Raw genomic sequence first — 22,777 nt, 5'->3', positions numbered from 1 at the left:
GCCCTGAGACCCCACCCCACACAACCTACAAACCCACCCAAGCTCCAAGCAGCGGCTTTAGCATATGAATGGTCTGCCCTATTGCAGCTTAACCTAGCAAACTTGCAGCCCGGGTCAGACAGCTCCAAAACCTCCAAACCCCAAGCAAAGAGGAGAAAAGTGTAGTTCTCGCTGTAGCTCCTGCTGGGTGGCCTTAGACAGTAGCTGACCTGCACCCCATTGGAGATCCAGAAGCCAGTGTACCTAGTGGTCAGAGTGAGACACCAGATTTCAACTCCTCACATCCATAAGTGACACATTCAAGAGGCAGACTCAGTGAGCACCAAAGCCCCACTGAAACAAGTCCTGCACCATAAGTGTGTCTCCTGCGCAGCAGTTCTTCCATTATAGACACAGCGGGTCCTCACAGCCAATTGGCCTGGAGGTCAATTCCTCCCAGTGTACCAACAGCAATCAAGGCTTAACTACACCAAGACTTTGCACTCAGCTCACAAATGGGTGTACCAAAGGCGTCCACCTCAAGTGATTGGGGAGGCTGAGCTACTGGCCCCTATAGGTCACCTACCACACAAAGCCACTCCATCAACACAAGGAAGCAGCAAAATGCGGAGACCAAGAAACATGTCACAAATGAGAGAAATGGAAGAAAGCAAACTACTGGACAACATAGAGTTCAGAACCACATTTATAAGGTTACTCAAGAATCTTCTAAAAACCGCTGAGGAACTCTGTGAGACCTTTAAGGATCTTAATGAGAATACCAAAAAAATGGAAAAGGACCAGTCAGAAATTAAGCATACACTGTCTGAAATAAAGAATATACAGAAACTCAACTGTAGATCAACGTACCCCAAGAATCAAACCAAAGATCTGAAATATGAGGAAACAAAAAACACCCAACCAGAAAAACAAAAAGAAAAAATCCAAAAATATGAAGATAGTGTAAGGAGCCTCTGGGACAACTTTAAGCATACCAATATCCGAATTTTTGGGGTGCCAGAAAAGAGAGAGAGCAAAATATTGAAAACCTATTAGAAGAAATAATGACAGAAAACTTTCCCTACCTGGTGAAAGAAATAGACTTACAAGTTCAGGAAGCACACAGAACCCCATACAAGAGGAATCCAAAGAGGACCATACCAAGACACATCATAATTAAAGTACCAAGGGCAAAAGACAAAGAGAGAATCTTGAAAGCAGCAAGAGAAAAATGGTTAGTTACCTACAAGGGAGCACCCATACGACTGTCAGCTGATTTCTCGGCAGAAACTATGCAGGCCAGAAGGGAGTGGCAAGAAATATTCAAAGTGATGAACAGCAAGAACCTACAACCAAGATTACTCTACCCAGCAAAGCTATCATTCAGAGTTGAAGGTCAGATAAAGAGCTTCACAGACAAGAAAAAGCTAAAGGAGTTCATCACCACCAAACCAGGATTACATGAAATGCTGAAGGGTGTTCTTTAAGAAGAGGAAGAAGAGGAAAAAGGCAAAGATAAAAATTATGAACAACAAAGTGACATCAAATACATACCTACCAACAAGTGAATCTAAAAATCAAGTGAATAAAAAAATCTGAAGAACAGAATGGACTGGTGAATATAATAGAATCAGGGACATAGAAAGGGAGTGGACTGACAATTCTCAGGGGGGAGGGGTTGTGAGGGGTGCGGGAAGAGATTGGACAAAAAGCTTACACCTATGGATGAAGACAGTGGCGGGGGGTAAGGGCATGGGGTGGGGTGGGGAATCAGGTGGAGGGAAGCTATGGGGGAAAAAAAGAGGAACACCTGTAATAATCTGAACAATAAAGATTTATTAAAAAAAAAAAAAAGCCTGATCCGGGACTGCTGGCTCCTAACAGCTCGCCTGCCTGTGGGCCTGATTGCCGCTAACTGCTTCTGACTGTCAGCCTAATTGCCCCCTAACTGCTCCCCTGCCAGCCTGATTGACACTTAACTGCTCCCCTGCCAGCCCGATCACCCCCAACTGCCCTCCCCTGCAGTCCTGGATGCCCCTAACTGCCCTCCCCTGCATGCCTGGTCTCCCCCAACTGCCCTCCCATGCTGGCCTAATCACTCCCAGCTGCCCTCCCCTGCTGGCCTCATCATCCACAACTGCCCTCCCCTGCCGGCCATCTTGTGGTGGCCATCTTGTGGCAGCCATCTTGTGATGATGTGAGGGTGTTGCGTGAGGGCGCGAGGACCACCTAGGCTTTTATTAGTATAGATTACTCCTTTATTTTAGCCCTTTGTATTCAGCATGTCTCTATCGAAATAAACTCACATTTCCTTGAAAATTGAAGCTTTTGTTTTTTTTTGCAGCCTGCATAAACTTAAACCTTGTTTATTTGGCCTGTGTTAGCCTTTGAGTTTGACATGCTTGGTGTAAATGTACCACAGTTTTTGTTTTGTTTTGTTTTGTTTTAGTTTTCACTCAAGCTTTTAATGAAAAGATCATAAAATAACAGTTTCTCATCACTGTACATTGAGACTACACACTTCTGAATGGAGAGATTAGTCATAGGTAAATTGCTTTTCTATGACACTTGAGGGCTGCATACTTGGAGCTCTGACCTGAATTTTCCAAACTCTTGAGGGAAGTAAGCTCAATGTGATGACTGACAGCAGCAGTGGCCAATACAAGAGTGTGATCACAGTGTCCCTCCCCATTTCTGGGAAGGACATGAGTTAAGGACACAATAGCTCTTCCAATTCCAAATAAACAAAACAGCTATAACCCCATCTCTCTCCCTCCCCATTGAGGTAGTTATGATGTCGCACAAATGTCCTTGAGTGAGGGCCCTTTGTGCCCAGTCCCTGAATCTCTGCAAATGAATCACCTACTTTCACAAGTCACCTCACATTTGCAGCTGCCCACAGCAAAGGAGTCCACACACAGGCCAGGCATGTGTGAACCTCCTATGCAGTACAGACTTTGTGTCATGTGGCTTAAGTGCTGATGGAATTGGGTGGGGTAGGAAGAGCAAAGGGGCCTGCAGCAGACCCTGCCCCTCACTGACCTGCTGGAATGAGATACCCTGGGCTCAGTCCTCCATTTCCCACCAAGGGAAGAGGAGCTGTCTTAGGGCTGTGGGCACTGCCTGAGGGCTCACCCAAGAGCCCTCACTTCCAAAATACACCATTCATGACTCGGGTCTTTGAACTCAGGCTCTGTTTTCAGCTGGAGGTCTCTGGAAGGGTTAGGGGTACAGGATGACTCCAGAATTTTTCGGTCTGAACTTAAAATAGAAAGAAAAAAAAAAAGGAAAAGTATGAAGCAAAATGAAGAAGATAAAGCTGCTGGCTCAGCCCTGTGGCTCCATTTGGCCCAGGACAGTGGAGCTAATTTTGGCAACCTTGGTCTGGCCTAGTGAGCTCTGGGACCATGGAAGTGTCTGAGGTTGGTAGAGAAAACCCAAAGTGAGGGGCCAGGAGTGAAACCCCAGACAGGGCTGAAACAATGGGAAGCCAGCCTGGAAACAGAATGGCAGTGGGCTAGGACTTGCCCAAGTAAGACAAGTCCCGTTCCTGTCCCTCAGAGGATACATATCACTTTGGTCCTCCCCTTCCAATGCCTGCATACTGGCTAGCACTGGCTAGGCAGGGCTGCTCCTTTCCCAAACTCAAGCTCTTGCAGGCCCAGGGAACAGGATGGGGGTGGGGCTCACTTCCACCTCATCCTGGTCCTGGCAAGGAGCTGGCTTCCATCTCCCTGTTGCCCAATACCTAGCTCCCATTGGGCTGGAGCACCAATGCACTCACCTGGGCCCAGACTGGGGTAATATGGGCTCCCTGGCTCAGCAGAACACTCAGAACACTCTCAGGGTGGCCATGGCTAGCCCTATGCCCAGAGGAATACCCACATATGAGCAGAGACTCCAAAGTTGGAGGAGCCTTACTAAGAGTGTGATGTGTGGTAGGCCCAGGGCTGTGCACTGGAACATCTGTGTGCACTAATGAGAGGAAAACAACGGTGTCACTCTCTCAATTGCCAGTCACCAACTTACTGTTCTTTGTGAATTTCAAGAGGTAGCAAAAAATCAGAAGTCTCTCCACCTTGACAGGTAAGGAAGAAGGAAAGTGCAACATCTGTCCACACGTACTGCACATACCACAAACACAAAGAAAAGGAAGAGAGTACCAATGGCTCTGGCACCCAGCCCAGCCTCCCCGCTCCCCCCTCGAACCCCAGGTTTTTAATCCACTAATTTGGAGCACTTAGGCTGCTCCAAATCTTAGCTATTGTAAATTATGCTGCTATGAACATAGGGGTAAATATATTCTTCCTGATTGATGTTTCTGAATTCTTGGGATATATTCCTACAAGTGGGATTGTTGGGTCAAATGGGAGTTCCATTTTGAATTTTTTGAGGAACATCCATACTGTTTTCCATAGTGGCTGCACCAGTCTGCATTCCCACCAGCAGTGCAAGAGGGTTCCTTTTTCTTCACATCCTCACCAGCACTTGTCATTTGTTCATTTGTTGATGATAGCCATTCTGACAGGTATGAGATGGTACCTCATTGTTGTTTTGATTTGCATCTCTCAGACGATTACTGACTTTGAGCATTTTTCATGTCTCTTGGCCTTCTGTATGTCCACTTTCAAAAAGCATCTATTTAGGTCCTTTGCCCATTTTTTGATTGGATTGTTTATCTTCCTTTTGTTAAGATGTATGAGTTCTCTATAAATTTTGGAGATTAAACCCTTATCGGAGATAACATTGGCAAATATGCTCTCCCATGCAGTAGGCTTTCTTGTTGTTTTGTTGGTGGTTTCTTTTGCTGTGCAGAAGCTTTTCATTTTGATGTAGTCCCACTTGTTTATTTTCTCCTTAGTTTCCATTGTCCTAGGAGATGTATCAGTAAATATATTGCTACAAGATATGTCTGAGATTTTGCTGCCTGTGGATTCTTCTAAGACTTTTATGATTTCCCATCTTACATTTAAACTTTTTATCAATTTTGAGTTTATTTTTGTGTATGGTGTAAGTACGTGATCTGGTTTCATTTTTTCCATGTATCTGTCCAATTTTTCCAACACCATTTATTGAAGAGACTATTGTGACTGCATTGTATGCTCTTGCCTCCTTTGTCAAATATTACTTAAGCATACTGGCTTGGGTCAACTTCTGGGTTCTCTCTTCTGTTCCATTGGTGTATAGGTCTGTTCTTGTGCCAGTACCAGGCAGTTTTGAGAATAGTGGCTTTGTAATATAAATTGATATCTGGTATTGTGATCCCTCCAACTTGGTTCTTCTTTCTCAAATTGCTGCAGCTATTCAGGGTCTTTTTTACTCCATATAAATTTTTGGAAAGTTCATTCTAGGTCTGTGAAATATGCTGTTGGTATTTTAATGGGGATTGCATTGAATCTATAGACTGCTTTGGGTAGTATGGACATTTTAATGATGTTGATTCTACCAATACATGAAAATGATATATTCCTCCACTTGTTATATCTTTCTCTATCTTTTTTTTTTCAATGTCTTGTAGATTTCTGAGTATACTAGGTCTTTCACCTCCTTAGTTCAGTTTATTCCTAGGTAGCTTAATTTACTTGTTGCAATGGTAAATGGGATTTTTTTTAACACTTTCTTTTTCTGTGAGGTCATTATTGATATATTAAGAATCCATCAATTTCTGGGTATTAATTTTGTATCCTGCTACTTTGTTGAATTCATTTATTAAATCTAGTATTTTTTTATGTAGTCTTCAGGGTTTTCTGTGTACAATATCATGTCATATGGGAATAATTTCAGTTTTACTTCTACTTTTCCAATTTGGATGCCTTTTATTTCTTCTTGTCTGATCACTTCAAGTTAATTTTTGATGTCATTTTTCATCTCACTGTAACACCTTCATTGTTTAATATCATGCTCTTTAGTCTCCATGTGTTAGAATCTTTTTGAGTTTTTTATTGTATTTGAATTCTAGTTTTATGCCACTGTGATCTGAGAAGATGCTTGATATGATTTCAAATTTCTTAAATTTATTAAGATTTATTTTGTGTCCTAAGATGTGGCCTATCTTTGAGAATGTTTCATGTGCACCTGAGAAGAATGTATATTCTGGTGCTTTGAGATAAAATGTCCTATAAATATCAATTAAATCCATCTAATCAAGTGTCTTGTTTAAGGTAACTTTTTTCTTGTTGATTTTTTTTTTTTGTCTAGAAGATTTTTTTCCATTGATGATTCTGAGGTGTTAAAATCCCCTACTTTGACTGTATTGCTGTTGTTTACTCCCTTAAAATTTGCCAATATTTTCTTTATATACTTAGGTGCTCCTATATTGGGATAATATATGTTTACAAGGGTTATATCCTCTTGTTGGATCAATATCTTTAGTATTATATAGTGATCTTTGTTTCTTGTTATGGCCTTTGTTTTGTAGTTTATTTTGTCAGAATTATCACTATCCTGGGTTTTTAAAAATTTCCATATGTGTGGAATAATTTTTTATCCTTTTTTTTTCACCCTGGGTGTATCTTTTGTTCTGAGCTGGGTCTCTTGTAGAAAGCATATATATGGGTCATGTTTTCTTATCCACTCAGCTACCCTATATCTTTTGATTGAAGCATTTAATCCATTTACATTTCAGTTATTATTGATAGATACTTATTTATTGCCATTTTTTTTTTACCTCTGTTACTTTCTATATGTATTTATTTTGTTGTTTTGTTAATCCTCATCCACGGATATATTTCCATTGATTTTTAGAGAGTGGAAGGGAGAGAGAGAGAGAAAGAGAGAGAGAAACATCAATGTGGAGAAACACATTAACTGGTTACCTCCTGTATGGACCCTAGCTGAGGCTGGGGATTAAACCTGCAACCGAGGAGCATGCCCTTGACCAGAATTGAACCTATGACCATCAGTCTTCCAGCTGACGCCCTATCCATTGAGCCAAATCACCTAAGGCTCTATCTATATTTTTTCTTATTATTAAAGCATTCCTTTAATATGTCTTGCAATACTGGTTTGGTGTTAACAACACCTGTAGTCTTTTTGTCTGAGCAGCTCTTTATTTTTCCTTCAATCCTATATAATAAAAGCCTAATATGCTAAGTGTCCAGTAGTTTGGTTGGTTGTTCAACCAATCAAAGCATAATATACTAATGATATGCTAAGGCTGCTCAACTGCTCGCTATGACATGCACTGACCACCAGGGAGCAGATAGTCGACCGGTCGACCAGTTGCTATAACGTACACTGACCAACAGGGGGCAAATGATCTGACAGGTAGGTTAGCTTGCTGCTAGGGTCTGGCCAATCAGGACTGAGCAAGACAGGCCAGACACACCCTGGAAACCTCCCATGGTCCCTCCTCAGTTGGCCAACCTCCCGTGTCCCTCCCTGGCCCTGATTATGCAAAGGTGGGATTCCTTGGCCTGATCTTTGCCCTCTTGTAATCCAGGACCACTCAGGGGATGTCAGTGAGCCAGTTTTGGCCCGATGGCAGAACGATCGGTTGCTGTAATGTGCGCTGACTACCAGGGGGCAGATGTTCAATGCAAGAGCTGCCACCTCATGGTCAGTATGCCCCTATAGGGGGAGCACTGCTCAGCCAGTAGCCAGGCTCATGGCTGGTGAGTGCAGTGGTGGTAGCAGGAGCCCCTCTTGCCTCCACAGCAGCGCTAAGGATGTCCTACTGAGGACTTAGGAGTGGGCCTAAGCCCTCAGTCAGACAGCCCCTGAGAACTCCCAGACTGTGAGAAGGCACAGGCCAGGCTGAGGGGACCCCTCTTGAGTGCACAAATTGCGTGCACCAGGCCTCTAGTTTTAAATAATGGCCTTGCTGGATAGAATAGTCTTGGTTTTAGGTCCTTGGTTTTCATCACTTCGTATACTTCATGCCAATCCCTTCTGGCTTGAAATGTTTATGTTGAAAAATCAGCTGAGTGCCTTATGGGAACTTTCCTGTAGGTAAATAACTGTCTCTCTCTTACTGCTTTTAAGATTATCTCTTCGTCTGTAAATTTGCCATTTTAATTATGCTGTGTTTTGCCATGGGCCTCTTTGCATTTATCTTGATTGGGACTCTCCATGCTTCCTGAACTTGTGTACTTTTTCCTTCACCAGGTTATGGAAGTTTTCTGCCACAATTTTTTTCAAACATGTTTTCTATCCTTTGCTCACTGTCTTCTCCTACTGGTACTATGTTGCCATGTCATGCTTGTTGTTGTCCCAGAGGTTCCTCAGATTTTTTAACTCTCTCTCTCTCGTCACTTTGATGCTTTGCTTGGGTGCTTACCTTTATTTTGTATTCTGTTTTAATGATTTGATCCTCTGTTCCATCTAACCTCTTGTTAATTTGTTCTAGTTTATTCTTCATTTCAGATATTATATTCTTCATTTCCAACTGGTTCTTTTTTATGGGTTCTATGTTATTTTTAATGCTTACTATCACTTTGTTTATATTCTCATTGAGATAATCCATTCTTCCACTAAGGTCCTTGAGCATCCTTAGAACCATTGCTTTAAACTCTGCATCTGGTATTTTGGTGGCTTCCATTTAATCAATTTTATTAAATTTTTTTTCTGGGGATTTTTCTTGTTCTTTCACTTGGGTCACTTTTCTTTGTCTCCATATTTTGTCTCTATATATTAGATAGATTTGTTATGACTCCAAAAACTTATTGTGATGGTTTTATGATGAAGGTGTCCTGTTGCCTCAGTGGCACAGTCTAAGGTTCCCTTAGGTCCTCCTCCACCTGTCAGCTACTCCACCTGTCCCTGAGGTTGCCTGGTCTTCCTCCAGAGCCTTCCAAAGAAAGACTGTATCACGAGCCCAAGCTATCCACTATCCACAGCCTCTCCCACAGATTGAGAGTTTGGTAAGGCAGGGCAACCTGCATTGGGAAGAAGGGGCTAGTGTGTTCCCTTACTTTGAGATCATGCAGTCAGGCACTCAATGAAGGGAAGGTGACCCTTGCTTCAAAGCCACCCACTCAGTCTCTGCCAGAGTCTCCAACTCTAGTTCCCCAACGGGGGACTCACTGCAGGCTTAGTTTGGGTGCAGTCAACCATCCCCTCTGCTGGAGAAAGCTCAGCTTCCCTGGTCTCAAGTAAATAGATCAAAAGAGTCTCCCGTTGAGCATGATGCCAGCCCAGCCCACAGGAGGGGTCTAAACATTTAACCCCTGTCCCAGACAATAGCCTCTGCGGGTCTCACACTTTTAATGGCCCCACTCTGAGCCACTGTCCTTTCCCCTGACAAAACTGTGTGCAATGGTGATATTTAGGACTTGACAGGGCTGATCCAGTCTTCCATTGGGGGTGGTGCCCACTTGCCTGTAGGTGTGGGGTGGGCATTTCTTCCCCTTCATGGTGTAGCACAGCCTGAACGCACAGGGGAGATTGGATTTGCTTCCCTGTGATGTAATCTAGCACTCACCCATCTGATTTCTGAAACTTCACCAGGAGTCACAGTTCTAAAATCCCAACTCTGCACAGCTCTCTGGTCCTTCTGCGCCACTGAACTTGGCAGGACAGGGCCAAAAATCCAAGCTCTTCACAGATCCCTGGCACCACTGAACTCAACAGGACTAGGTGATTCAATAGGTGGAGAGAGGAGTACCAGTTGTGCGCTAAAGGTAGGGGAGACTGTCCTCTTTCACAAGCTACACTGTTTAGTCACTGTTTGGATCTCCACCAAAAATCTCCCCAGACAAGAGATTCTTTCTTGTCTGTAAGCTTTGCCATTTTAATTATTGTGTGTCTTGTGGGCCTCACCTTAAAGTCACTGCTGGGTGTAGTCAGCAGACCTCTCCACAGGATCTGAGAATGGCTGCATGCCCTTGCAAGCAGTCAGTTCAGACCATGAATTCCCCAAGCTGGCATTGTAACAGTAGGAGTGCTCTTCCCTGGGAAGATGTATCTGAGTCTCACAGGTGGACTGAATCCCCACTGACCTTCACTACCAGATGCTATGCAGGCACCTCTTTCCCTCTTTGTTGCTCTGGCTTGGGAATCCTTGTGTGGGTCTGAGACCCCATGCTCCAAGGGGGAGGGAGTTTTGCAGTCAAAATATCCCTCTGGCTTCTCAGCTGCCTTCACACTTGAGTGAGTAGGCTATTTCTTTCTGCATTTCTGCCCTTCTTACCAGTATCTATATGACTTATTTCATAAATCTTTGGTTATAATGTTTCAGTTCAGCTAGGCTTCAGTTGGTTATTCAGGTTAATTGTTCTGTAATTTAGCTGTAAATCCAGTTTGGGGTCAGGAGCAGGTGGTTTCAGCTTCCACCTACACTGCATCTATCTTGGAATCTTTCAAGCCTAAAGTTTTTAAAATGGAGATAATAATAGTAACAACTTCATGTGGTGGTTGTAAGGATACAATAAATGAAATAATATATGTAAAATATTTAGAATAGTAATTAATAAATAATAAATATTGGAAAATGTTAACTGTTTGTATTGTTGCTATATAAACTAAAATGCCATATGATTAATAAGAAAATTACAAATAAATTACTATGGCTAAGTAGAGAATGTCAGACTGGAATTAAAAAAAAAAAAACCCAAGTATATGCTATCTATAAAAAAGAACACTTTTTTAAATGTAAACACAGGATAAATAAATAAAACAATTTTTAAAAGATATACCTTGCAAACATTAATTAAAAATACTATTAGAATTTAGAGAAGAAAAATCCATTAGAAATTTATGGAGAAGGGAAGAAACTATAATGGATCTTATAGAGGAGATATCATTTTAACTGGTCCTTGAAAGGTAGGCACAAGATTTAGGCAGAGGAGGGAAAAGGTTAAAGCATAGGACTTGCTCTGGAAGCATTCAATATTATCATTTGGGGCAGTGTTATTGTGCAGAGAAGTAGGGGTAGATGCAGCTGAGAAGATAGTTCATTACTGGATTTTGGAAAACCTTTTAATCACAGGATAAGATGTTTGCTTTTTTCCGAATGGCACTGTGAAGCCACTGCAAGCTTTTAAATGAGTAATATGATTTAAATATCTTAGTTTTATTGTTCTGATGGCTATGGTTAGTGGTTAGGAGGTGGCTGTTGAAATTATCAAGAGAATTAAAACAAGGTCATGTGAATGGAGTGAGGGAATTCAAGAGATGATATGATTATGTGAAGGTAAAATCTATAGCACTTAGTAACTGAATGAACTGGGATGAGGTGATGGAGGAATATATGATTCTCTGTTTTTGAGACTAGGATGCTGGTAATAGTGATAGTGCCATTAACAAAGCTAGAGAAAACTAGAGGAGAAGATTTAGGGGGAGAATATGTTCCAGTTCTTTCCTAGTCCATTTTTCTTTAAGGAACACATTCTATAGAAGGACATTAAGACTTTTCAGTCTAACACTGGCATACACAGATTTATATCTTCTCTGTAATGTATTCTGTGAGTGGCTGTCCTGCTAATGCTCATGCACCTGCAGTGACAGGAAACTCAGTACTTCTCAGGGCAGACAATTTTCCCTTTTATATTCTAATATCTTTTTATTCTCTTAAAATGAAATCTATCTCCTTACAGCTTCTACATGTTTTTCTGACTTTTGTAAACACAAAAAATAATCAAATCTTGTCCATCTTATAATGTAAATTCTTTAGATATTTGAAGGCAACCATGATATCTTTAACCCAGGAATGTCTTTTTTAAATTTTAATTAAATTTATTGGGGTAACATTGGTTAATAGGATTATATAGGTTTCAAGTACATATTTCTATGACATATGATCTATATATTGCATTGTGTACCAACCACCCAAGTCAAATCAACTTCTGTCACAATACTTTGACAGCAAAAATGGTCTCTCCCCTCCAAGACTTTTGGTCAGAGTATATTGGGCCTCAGATTTTAAAATCACCCAGTCTTCTGGAAAAGTATATCAGCATTCCATTCAACAAATACCATATCTTGGCCTGGGGATACAGAAATGAGCAATCCATAGCCCTCAAGGAGCTCCTACTCTAATAGGAAAGACAAACATTAATTGAATAAATTATAATACATTGCTATAACCACAAAGACAAGAACAGGTATAAGACTCATAAATACATCTATGGTTGGAGCTAGAGGCATTAGATATGGAAAAGCTTTTCAGAGGAAGGGAGATATACACTAAAATTTGAAGGATTGACCCAACCGGTGTGGCTCAGTGGTTGAGCATCAACCTATGAACCAGGTGATCATGGTCAGGGCACATGCTCAGGTTGTGGGATTGATCCCGACTATGGGGCATGGGGCATATAGGAGGCAGCTGATCAATGATTCTCTCTCATCATTGACATTGCATATTTCTTTCCCTTTCCCTTCCTCTCTGAAATAATTTTAAAAATATATTTTTAAGAAAGAAAGATTTTTTAAAAATTCAAAGGATTGAAGAAAGGCAAGGGGTTGTCAGGCAGACATTGGGAGTAAAGAGTAGTTAGGAATAGTATATTGTTTACTAAGCTTCAGGGAAAGAAAATCCTCACCTTACATGTATACATACATATACCATATACAAAATAGATTATGGTGGATTATAAATGTCATTCCAAACACAACTTGAGATCCAGTTGTGAAGCAAGGCAGGCTGTTGCTAGTTCTGTGTCTTGGACCTTTTACTGATAGGCTTTGGGCATGCTAACTCCAGCTGCTGCTTGTTTAAGAGATTTTAGCAAAGTCTGAAGCCTGAACCAGGACAGACCATTCATATGGAAAAACCGCTGCAAACAACTTGTGTTGGGCTGCAAATTGGATGGGGCGGGGTCTCAGGGAATAATCAGGGTGGAGTGAACAGTGTGGAACACTCTGATGGAAATTCAGATATGACTGCCGGTCAGTTCTGCAATGTGGGAGATCCCAGCACAGGAACAATGACCCCTGTGAGCACCCCTGTCTGGGAGAAAGCTGCCCCCAAGTTCTTGCCTCAATGCCATACAGTCCAGTTCCTCCCCATATGTTCCTGTATTCCACAAAGCCACCACCTAGCACTGGAGCTCAGAGGAAGTGGGACTGTGTAAGTTCATGTGCAGGCCCTTTAAGAGGAACACCTGGGACTCCAGCAGCCTCTGTGTTGCTCAGTCACAGTCCTCACTGGTTTTTACAGCCATAGTTGCAGGGACTTCTCTTCCCAGGTCTGGAACCCTTGGATAAAGGTTTGCTGTGGTGCTGGGACACCCTAATTCTCATGGTAAGCCTTGGAGATCTCCCTCCTGATTAAAAAAGAGATACATGTGGGTGCCGGTCCAGCCCATTCCACACCTCCACCCCTTCTACCAGTCTCCATGTGCTTTTTTATTTACTTCTCTAGTTGTAGGTTTTCCATTCAGCCAGATTTAATGGCAGTTCTGAATAATGGTTGCTCTGTATATTAGTTGTAATTTTGATGTGGTTGTGAGAAACAGCGAATACAGTCATTCACCTATGCCACCATCTTGGTTCTCCCACAGTTATCTTTTAAAACAGATATGAATTTCTCCTTCTAGAAATGTGAAGTGGATCTACTTTTTCCTATTTTACCACTATATAAAACTACACATTCATGACCATATATATATAAGAAGATGTGGAACTTTGAAAAGATTTAAGCAGACTGGTTAAGAACAGCAAGCCCATAGGAACAAAATCCTGGTGACTTTTCTGTTTTCTTCTAACCTCATATGTCCCACACTTGACACTAAAGAAGCCAACAACCCAGAAGTGCAAATAGGTGCAGATAGAAAGTTCAAACAAAAGTCTCCTCTTGCTAGCCAAAGGACTAGAAAAAGGGCAGCCTGGGAAGACTGATAATTTTTGACAATAACATCTCTACTCCAGTCAAATACCACAGGAAAAAAAAAACAAAAAAACCTAAAGCCACCATATAAGCAAAGGACAGTTGGGAAACCTAGACTTCCACCCTCACCAGGGTATACCAAGGCACCCAAACACTTGCTGCCAAGGAGATATCATAGGAGGTTGAGTAGGGATCTTTCATTACTATGGGGAAGTATTGAGCACCTCCATCACCACCAGGTATCAGTGAAGACCACATAGGAAACTTGGACTTATATTCTCACCTGGCCATAACGAGGTGCCTCTCCTCCTTTCCTCTGTCCTTTCTAGTGATATCAGAGGAGACCTATTGGAGAGTCAGAACATTTAACACTGATCAGCAGTAACAAGGCCAACCCCTGTGTATTGTCAGTGGAGGCCATATTAGGAGCCACAAAAAGGCATTCTTATTCTTTGCAGCCAGAAAAGTATTAGTGAAGGCCTAGAGGGGAGTCAGAACTCTCACCTTTGCCAAGCAGTAATGAGTAGTTCCAGTTCCTCCACCCCTGTTGGGTGACAATGGGGACCTAGAGGGGAACTTGGATTACTATTACCACCTGGCAGTAATGAAGTGGCACTTTTCCCCCCTTCCAAAACCATGTCAAGTAACAAGCTAAAGTAGATTTAAATGAGATCCAGAATTTCCTAACGTAATACCCAAATTGTTCCTTTTTCAATAAAAAAATAATTTCATCATACCAAGAAATAGTATTAACAGGTGTTAGAATTATCTCACACAGATTTTAAAGCAGCCATCCTAAAAATGTGTCAGTGGAAAATTACAAAAACACTGACAAATGAAAAAGTAAATCTCAGCAAAGAAATAGAAAGTTTCAACACAAGAAGCTATAAAGAATACCCATATATAAATTTTAACACTGAATAATACAATAACCAAAATAAAGTAAACTCAATGAATAGGAAGAATGGAGGAAAGAATCAATGAAATGGAAAATAAAAAATAAAAATTAATCTGAATAAAAATGAGAAATTAAACTGAAAAAATATAAACAGAGCTTCAGGAACCTCTGGGACTATAAAAATAGATCTAACATTCATGAAGAATCTCAAAGAATGGTCAAAGAAAGTATAGGCTGAAAAATAATTTAAAAAATAATGATAGCCCTGGCAAGTGGGTTTCAGTTGGTTCAAACATCATCCCATACCAGAAGAAGTAGTAGGGAAGTAGTAGGTTTGATTCCTGGTCAGCACACATACCCAGGTTGCAGGTTTGATCCCCAGTCAGGAGGAAACCAATTGATGTTTCTCTTTAACCCAATCTCTCTCTCTCTCTCTCTCTCTCTCTCTCTCTCTCTCTCTCTCTCTCTCTCTCTCTCTCCTCTGTCTCTCAATCAAATTATTTTAAAGTTTAAAAAATAATGATTGAAAACTTTACAAATTTGGCAGAAAATATACACCTACAGATTAGAGGAGTAGAGCAAATTCAAAATAGAATAAATCAAATAAATTCCATCCAAGACTCAGTCACAATTCTTAAAATTAAAGAGAAAGAAAAATATTGAAACAAAGATAAATTGCAAATTAACTTTAAGTTTAAACAATTCAAATGATAGTGGATTTCTAATTAGACACCATGAATGTCAGGAGGAAGTGGCACCATATTTTTAAAGTGCTAGGATATAAAGCAATTCAGAATTTTATATTCAGTGTAAAAATATCCTTTAAGAACAAGAGGAAAATCAGGAGATTCTAAAGTAAGGGCAACTAAAAAAATTTGTCATCAGACCAACTCTAAAATAGTGGCTAAATGGAGTTCTCTAAACAGAGAAAAAAATGTTTAAAGAAGAAACCTTAGAACATTAGGAAGAAAAAATATATAATCAAAATATGGATAAATTAGAATGTCTTCCTTCTCTTGATATTTTAAGATGATATTGGATGTTTTAAAAAATTGTTACATTATCTGATGTGGTTCTGATGCAGTGTGAGGAGGAAATATTTAAGACAAACATCTTTTAAATGACGTAAAATAAACTGATAGCATGACAACAGTAGATTGATAAGTTTTGTATATATAAAGTAATACTTAATGACTACAAATGTTATAAAAAGAAATACACTCTAAACTATGTATAAATAGACAGAATTCTAAAGTATGTTCATGTAATGCAAAGAAAAAAATAAAACAGCAAAACAATAAAAAAGCTGAAAGAACAAAGAGAAAACCAAAGTTAAAGTAGCAGACTTAAGCCGTAATATATTAATAAATTAAATTAAAATGTTTAAAACACAGTTTAAAATTAAAAGACCAAGGTTAATAAAGTACATTTAAAAACATGACTTAGTTTATTTCTATCTATATAATAATCACTTCACACTTCAAATATAATGATATAAGAAAGTAAAAGAAAAAGCATAGAAAAACGATATAACATGAGCATATTAAGCAAAAGGAAGCAAAAGTAACTATGTTAATATCAGATAAAGTACACTAAGAGCAAATAAAATTAAGAAAGACAGAAAAGGACATTGTATAATTATAAAAGGCTCAACCCATACAGAAAACACAGCAATTAAATGTATGCAACAAGCAACAGAACTGCAAAATATGTGAAGCACAAATTGATAGAACTGAAAGGAGAAATAGACAAATAAAAAATTATAGTTGGAGACTCCAATATTCCTTGCTCACCAAAGGACAAAACAACTAGACAGAAAATCAATAAATATATAGAAAATTCAACAGCGATATTAAACAACAGGTTAATCTAATCCATCTTTCTATTTCTCTATCTATCTAAAACTCCACCTAATAATAGAATACACATTCTTTTTAAGTGCCCAAGAATGATACCAAGATAGACCATCTAGGCCCAGAAGAAAACAAAAACTAATTAAAATATTTTAAATTATTCAAAGTGCATTTTCTGATCACAATGGAATCAAACTAGTAATCAATAACAGAACTATAACAGGTAAGTATCCAAACATGAATCAAAAAAGAAGTCTCATGGAAATTTAAAAAACACTCTTAACTAAAGAGAAACTAAAATTTAATAGATCAATACTTGTGGAAAACAACAAAGCAGTGCTGAGAGGAAAATTTATTATGCTAAATTTATACATCAGAAAATAGGAAAAGTATCAGATTATTGATTTATAATCTATACTCCCACCTCAATAATCTAGTAATAGAAAAGAAAAATATAAGCCCAAAGCTAGCAGAAAGTAGGAACTAATGAAGATAAAAGTTCCTGAAATTGTAAGCAGAGAAATAGAGAAAAAAAAATCAATGACAAAAAGAGCTAGTCCTTTAAAAAGGTGAATAAAATTGACAAATTTCTAGCAAGACTGACAACAAAAGAGAGAAGACACAAATGGCCATATCTGGAATTAAAAATAAAATATAACTACTGATCCTGCAGACATCCCAAGGATAATAAGTGAATATTACAAACATTTCTACACACATAAATTTCAGGACTTTGATGTAATGGATCAAATAAGAAAAATTCCATAAATCATTCCAATTCACTTGGTATGACATAGATAATTTAAATAGCCCCATACCTTCTTAGTAATTGAATTTATAGTTTAAAAACTGAGGACAAGATAGATTCTCTGGAGAATTTTTTGAAATGTTTAAAGAAGAATAAATAATGATATTACATAATTTCTTCTAGCAAATAGAAACAGAAGTAACACTTTCCAACTTTTTAAAAATGAAGTTGGTAGTACTGCAATTCCAAAAACAAAAAAGACAGTAGAAACAACAGAAAAATATAGGCCAATATATCTCAGGAATATAGACATAAAAATCATTAACAAAATGTTAGCAAATAAAATTCATCAAAATATAAAAACAAATGTAACACATTATCAAGCAGAACTTATTATGGGAATACAAAGATGGTTAAATCTTCAAAACCTTAACCAGTGCAATCCACCATATTAACAGAAGAAAAAATAACATGATCATATTAAATGACACAGAGAGAGCATTTGACAAAATTCAACACTCATTCATAATAGAAACTCTAAGAAAGTAGAAACACAGGGGAGCTTTCTCAAATTAATAATAAACATGTACCAAAAATCTACAGATTACATCGTGATTAATAATTAAAGACAATGATTTCCCCTTTAAATATGGAATAAAGCAAGAATTTCTGTCCTTCCCACTCTTATTTAACATAGCACTGGAAATTCTAGTCAGTGCAATGAGACAATAAAATAAAATAAATGGAATACAGATTGGAAAGGAATGTAAAATTATCCTTATGTGCATATGACATAATTGTCTGCATAAAAATTCCATGGAATCTAACAACAACAAAATCTTAGAACTAATAAATGAGTTCAGCATGATCTCAGGATATGAGAACAATATAACAAATCAATTGCATATTCATATACCAACAATGAGCACAAGGACACTGAAATTAAAAATACAATACCATTTACAGTTATAAAAAATTAAAATACTTAGGTATAAAAACAACAAAACATGCATTGTAAACTGCAAAATACTGATGATAGAAATCAAAGATGATTTAAATAAATATAGAGACATACCATGTTCATGTAGTGGAAAACTCAATACAGTAAACAAGTAAATTCTCACCAAATTGATATACTGATTTATCACAATCCCAATAAAAATTTCAGAAATACTTTTATAGATATAAATAATTCTGAAAGTAATATGGAAAGCTGAAGGAAGTAGAATAATAAAAGTATTTAAAGAAGCAGAATAAAGTGAGAGGAATTGGTGAACCCATTTTTAAAATGTATATACAGCTACTGTGATAAGTTGTGGTATTGGTGGGGGGGTAAGTAAATGAAAAGATCAATAGAACATAACAGAGAAACTGGAAACAACTCCACACAAGTACAGACAACTGATTTTTCACAGAGGTGCAAAAGCAATTCACTGGAGGAAGTATAATATTTTCAATTCATGGTGTTGGAAGAATGGGACATTAATAGATATATAAAGAACCTTGAGCCAAACCTCACATGTTATACAAAAATTCCAAAACGGATCAAAGACTTAAACATAATATGTAAAACTAGAGGTCCGGTGCATGAAAATTCATGCACTAGAAGGGGGATCCCTCAGCCCAGCCTGCCCCTCTCACAGTCTGGGAGCCCTGAGGGGCTGGAGGCGACCCAGCGATCAGGGGAAGGCGACACCCCATCACACCTCTGCTGCTGCCACTGCTGGCAGCACAAGCCTCAGCCAGCCCTGGTTACCTGAGCCTCTGGCAGCCCTGGGTGGCTGGGCAGCCGTCATCTGAGGCTTGCCTGCACCTCAGGCTGGCCCTGGGCAGCTGGGGTGCTGAGGGGATTGGGGGACTCCAGAGGCAGGCGCACCTGCCACCCCGGCGGGGCTGAGGGGACTGGGCGCCACAATCTTGTGGCTGTGGGCACCGCCATATTTGAGGGCAAGGAAGTCAATTAGCATATTCCCTTCTTATTGGCTGTGGGTGCTGCCATCTTTGCCATGGCATGAGGGTCAATTAGCACATTCCCTCTTTATTAGATAGGATTATAAAATTTTCAGAACATAGGAGAAAATCAACCTAGGGCTTGCTGAAGTCTTATATGTGACCCCAAAGTGTACTGAATTTTTTAACAATCAATAAATGGGATTTCATGATTTATATAAATACTGTCCTGAAAACTAATATCAAGAGTATGAAAAGTCAACCTACAGACTAGGAGAAAATATTTGTAAAGTATGTATCAGCACAGAGTTATCCAAATAACTAAAATAAAAAAAATAGTGCCAACACCAAATATTGGCAAGATGCAACGAAATCATTCCACTCATACATTGCTGGTGTTAACTTAAAATAGTAGAATTGCAATTACCATATGACCCAGCAATTAACTATGGCACATTAATTTCAGGGAAGTGGGAATTCATGTTCACACAAAAACATACACAAATGTTTATAACAGTATTACTCAAAATAGTGAAAAATGTAAACAACCTAAATGCTCATCAGCTCCTGAATGGATAAACAAACTGCAGCAGACAGAGAGTAAAGATGGGGGCTGGCAGAAAAGCAGTGAGGGAGAGAGTGTGAGTGAGTGAGGGAGCAAAAGGGGAGTGTGTGATGTGTGTGTGAGTGAGGGACATTTAGATCCTGCAGGAGTCTTGGGGGTTGGCAGACCAAGCTCTACTAAAAAGGGAGTCACTGGTATCACTGCAAGCACTCCCAGGGTGGCTAGCTCTGGCACAGAAATCATGCCATCTTGAAAGGGAGAGCTGCTGTGAGTAGGATCACAGCTTCACCACCACCAAAACTGGCCTCAGACACCATCCCAGATCCTACAGGCACTCCAGCCAAAGACCTGTTACCTCATCAGGCAGACCCACAGACACCAGGACACCAGCCTCCTCAGCTGCAGGCTCCTATGAGCCCCAGAGTGTGCTCCCCTCCCAGAAACATGCTGCTTCAGCCATAGGACACACGCATGACTCAGAGATTGAACCCTTCACACAACTCAGCACCTGGGCCCCCCCTGGTGAGGCTCAGAGTGCAAGACCCACCCACCAAGCTGGCCACTAGAGTTACAAGCCCCATGCGACTAGGGGCCTGGGCCCTCTGGTGAGTTTTGGAGTGTGCAACCATCCCACCAAGCCTTCCACTTCAACTATAGGCCCCACCCAACTTGGTGCCTGGGCCCTCCAGTGAGTCTTAGAGTGAGTGACCCTCCCACCAAGGCCACCACTTCAGCCACCAGCAACACTTGACTTGGTGCCTGGACCATTTGGTGAGAGCAAAAATGGGACAATCAAAAAAAAAAAAAAAAAGGAAAGGAAAGAAAAAGAGAAATTGCCAGAAAAGGAACTAAATTAAATAGAGACATGAAATATGTCAGCAAAAGAATTCAGAGAGACACACAGTTTCTAAACCAGATGGATGAGAAAATCAACAACTTGTGTAAGAATCAAGAGGAAATAAAGAATAATACACCTACAATTAAAAAAATGGAAAGTTGAAACAGTAGACTAGAAGAAGCAAAGGACTGAATCAGTGAGTTAGAAGACAGGGCAGTAAAACACAATCAATCAGAACAGCAATTGGAAAAAAAAATTAAATAGCAGGAGGAGAGCCTAAGGGAATATTGGGACATAATGAAACATAGCAACATATGCATAATAGAGGTGCCAGAAGGACAAGAAGAGGAGGAAGGATTAGAAAACCGATTTGAAGAAATAATGACAGAAAACTTCCCTGATTTGGAGAAGAAAAAAGACACACAAGCACAGAGAGTCCCAAACAAGATGACCCCAAAAGACCCACGTCAAGACTTATAATTGCATTGACAAACATTAATGACAGAGATAATCTTTTTTTAATTTCTTTATTGATTAATGTATTACATATGTGTCCTTATATCCTCATTACCCCCAACTCCCCCACTCATGCCCTCACCCCCTTTTTGTCTGTGTCCATTGGTTAGGCTTATATGCAAGCATACAAGTCCTTAGGTTGATCTCTCCCCCTAACCCCCACCCTCCCCTACCTTCCCTCTGAGGTTTGATGATCTGATTGATGCTTCTCTGGATCTGTTTTTGTTCATCAGTTTATGTTGTTCATTATATTCCATAAATGAATGGAGATCATGTGATATTTATCTTTCTCTGCCTGGCTTATTTCACTTAGCATAATGCTCTCCAGTTCCATGCATGTTGTTGCAAATGGTAAGAATTCCTTCTTCTTACCATAGCATACGATTCCATTGTGTAGCTGTACCACAGTTTTTAAATCCACTCATTTGCAGATAGGCATTTAGGCTGTTTCCAAATCTTAGTTATGGTGAATTGTGCTGCTATGAACATAGGGGTGCATATATCCTTTCTGATTGGTGTTTCTAGTTTCTTGGGATATATTCCTAGAAGTGGGATAACTGGGTCAAATGTGAGTTCCATTTTTAGTTTTTAGAGGAAACTCCACACTGTTCACCACAGTGGCTGCACCAGTCTGCATTCCCACCAGCAGTGCATGAGGGTTCCTTTTTCTCCGCATCCTTGCCAGCACTTGACATTTGATGATTTGTTGATGATAGCCATTCTGACAGGTGTGAGATGTTACCACATTGTCGTTTTGATTTGCATCTCTCAGATGATTAGTGACTTTGAGCATGTTTTCATATGCCTCTTGGCCTTCCTTCTATCTTCTTTTGAAAAGTATCTATTTAGGTCCATTTTTTGATTGGGTTGTTTATCTTCTTTTTGTTAAGTTGTATGAGTTCCCTGTATATGTTGGAGATGAAACCCTTATCAGTGATAACAATGGCAAATATGTTCTCCCATGTAGTGGGCTTTCTTGTTTTTTTGTTTGTTTGTTTGTTTGTTTTTTTATGGTTTCTTTTGCTGTACAAAAGGTTTTTATTTTAATGTAGTCCCATTTGTTTATTTTCTCTTTAGTTTCCATGGCCCTAGGAGCAGTATCAGTGAAGAAATTGCTTTGGCATATGTCTGAGATTTTGCTTCCTGTGGATTCCTCTGGTATTTGTATGGTTTCCCATCTTATGTTTAAGTCCTTTATCTATTTTGAGTTTATTTTTGTGTGTGGTGTAAGTTGGTGGTCTAGTTTCATTTTTTTGCATGTATCTATCCAATTTCCCAAACACCGTTTATTGAAGAGACTGTCTTCACTCCATGGTATTTTCATGCCTCCTTTGTAGAATATTAATTGAGCATAGTGATTTGGGTCTATTACCGGGTTCTCTAATCTATTCCATTGATCTATACATCTGTTCTTGTGCCAGAACCAGGCTGTTTTGATAACAGTGGCTTTGAAATACAGCTTGATATCTGGTATTGAGATCCACCTACTTTGTTCTTCTTTCTCAGGATTGCTGCAGCTATTTGGGTCTTTTTTTATTACAGATGAATTTTTGGAAAGTTCGTTGTAGGTCTGTGAAATATGCCCTTGGTCTTTTAATGGGGAGTGCATTGAATCTATAGATTGCTTTGGGTATTATGGACATTTTGATGATGTTGATTCTACCA

The sequence above is a fragment of the Plecotus auritus genome (genome assembly GCF_963455305.1).
Source record: "Plecotus auritus genome assembly, chromosome: X".
Lineage (NCBI taxonomy): Eukaryota > Metazoa > Chordata > Mammalia > Chiroptera > Vespertilionidae > Plecotus > Plecotus auritus.
This window is presented reverse-complemented; position numbering follows the sequence as displayed.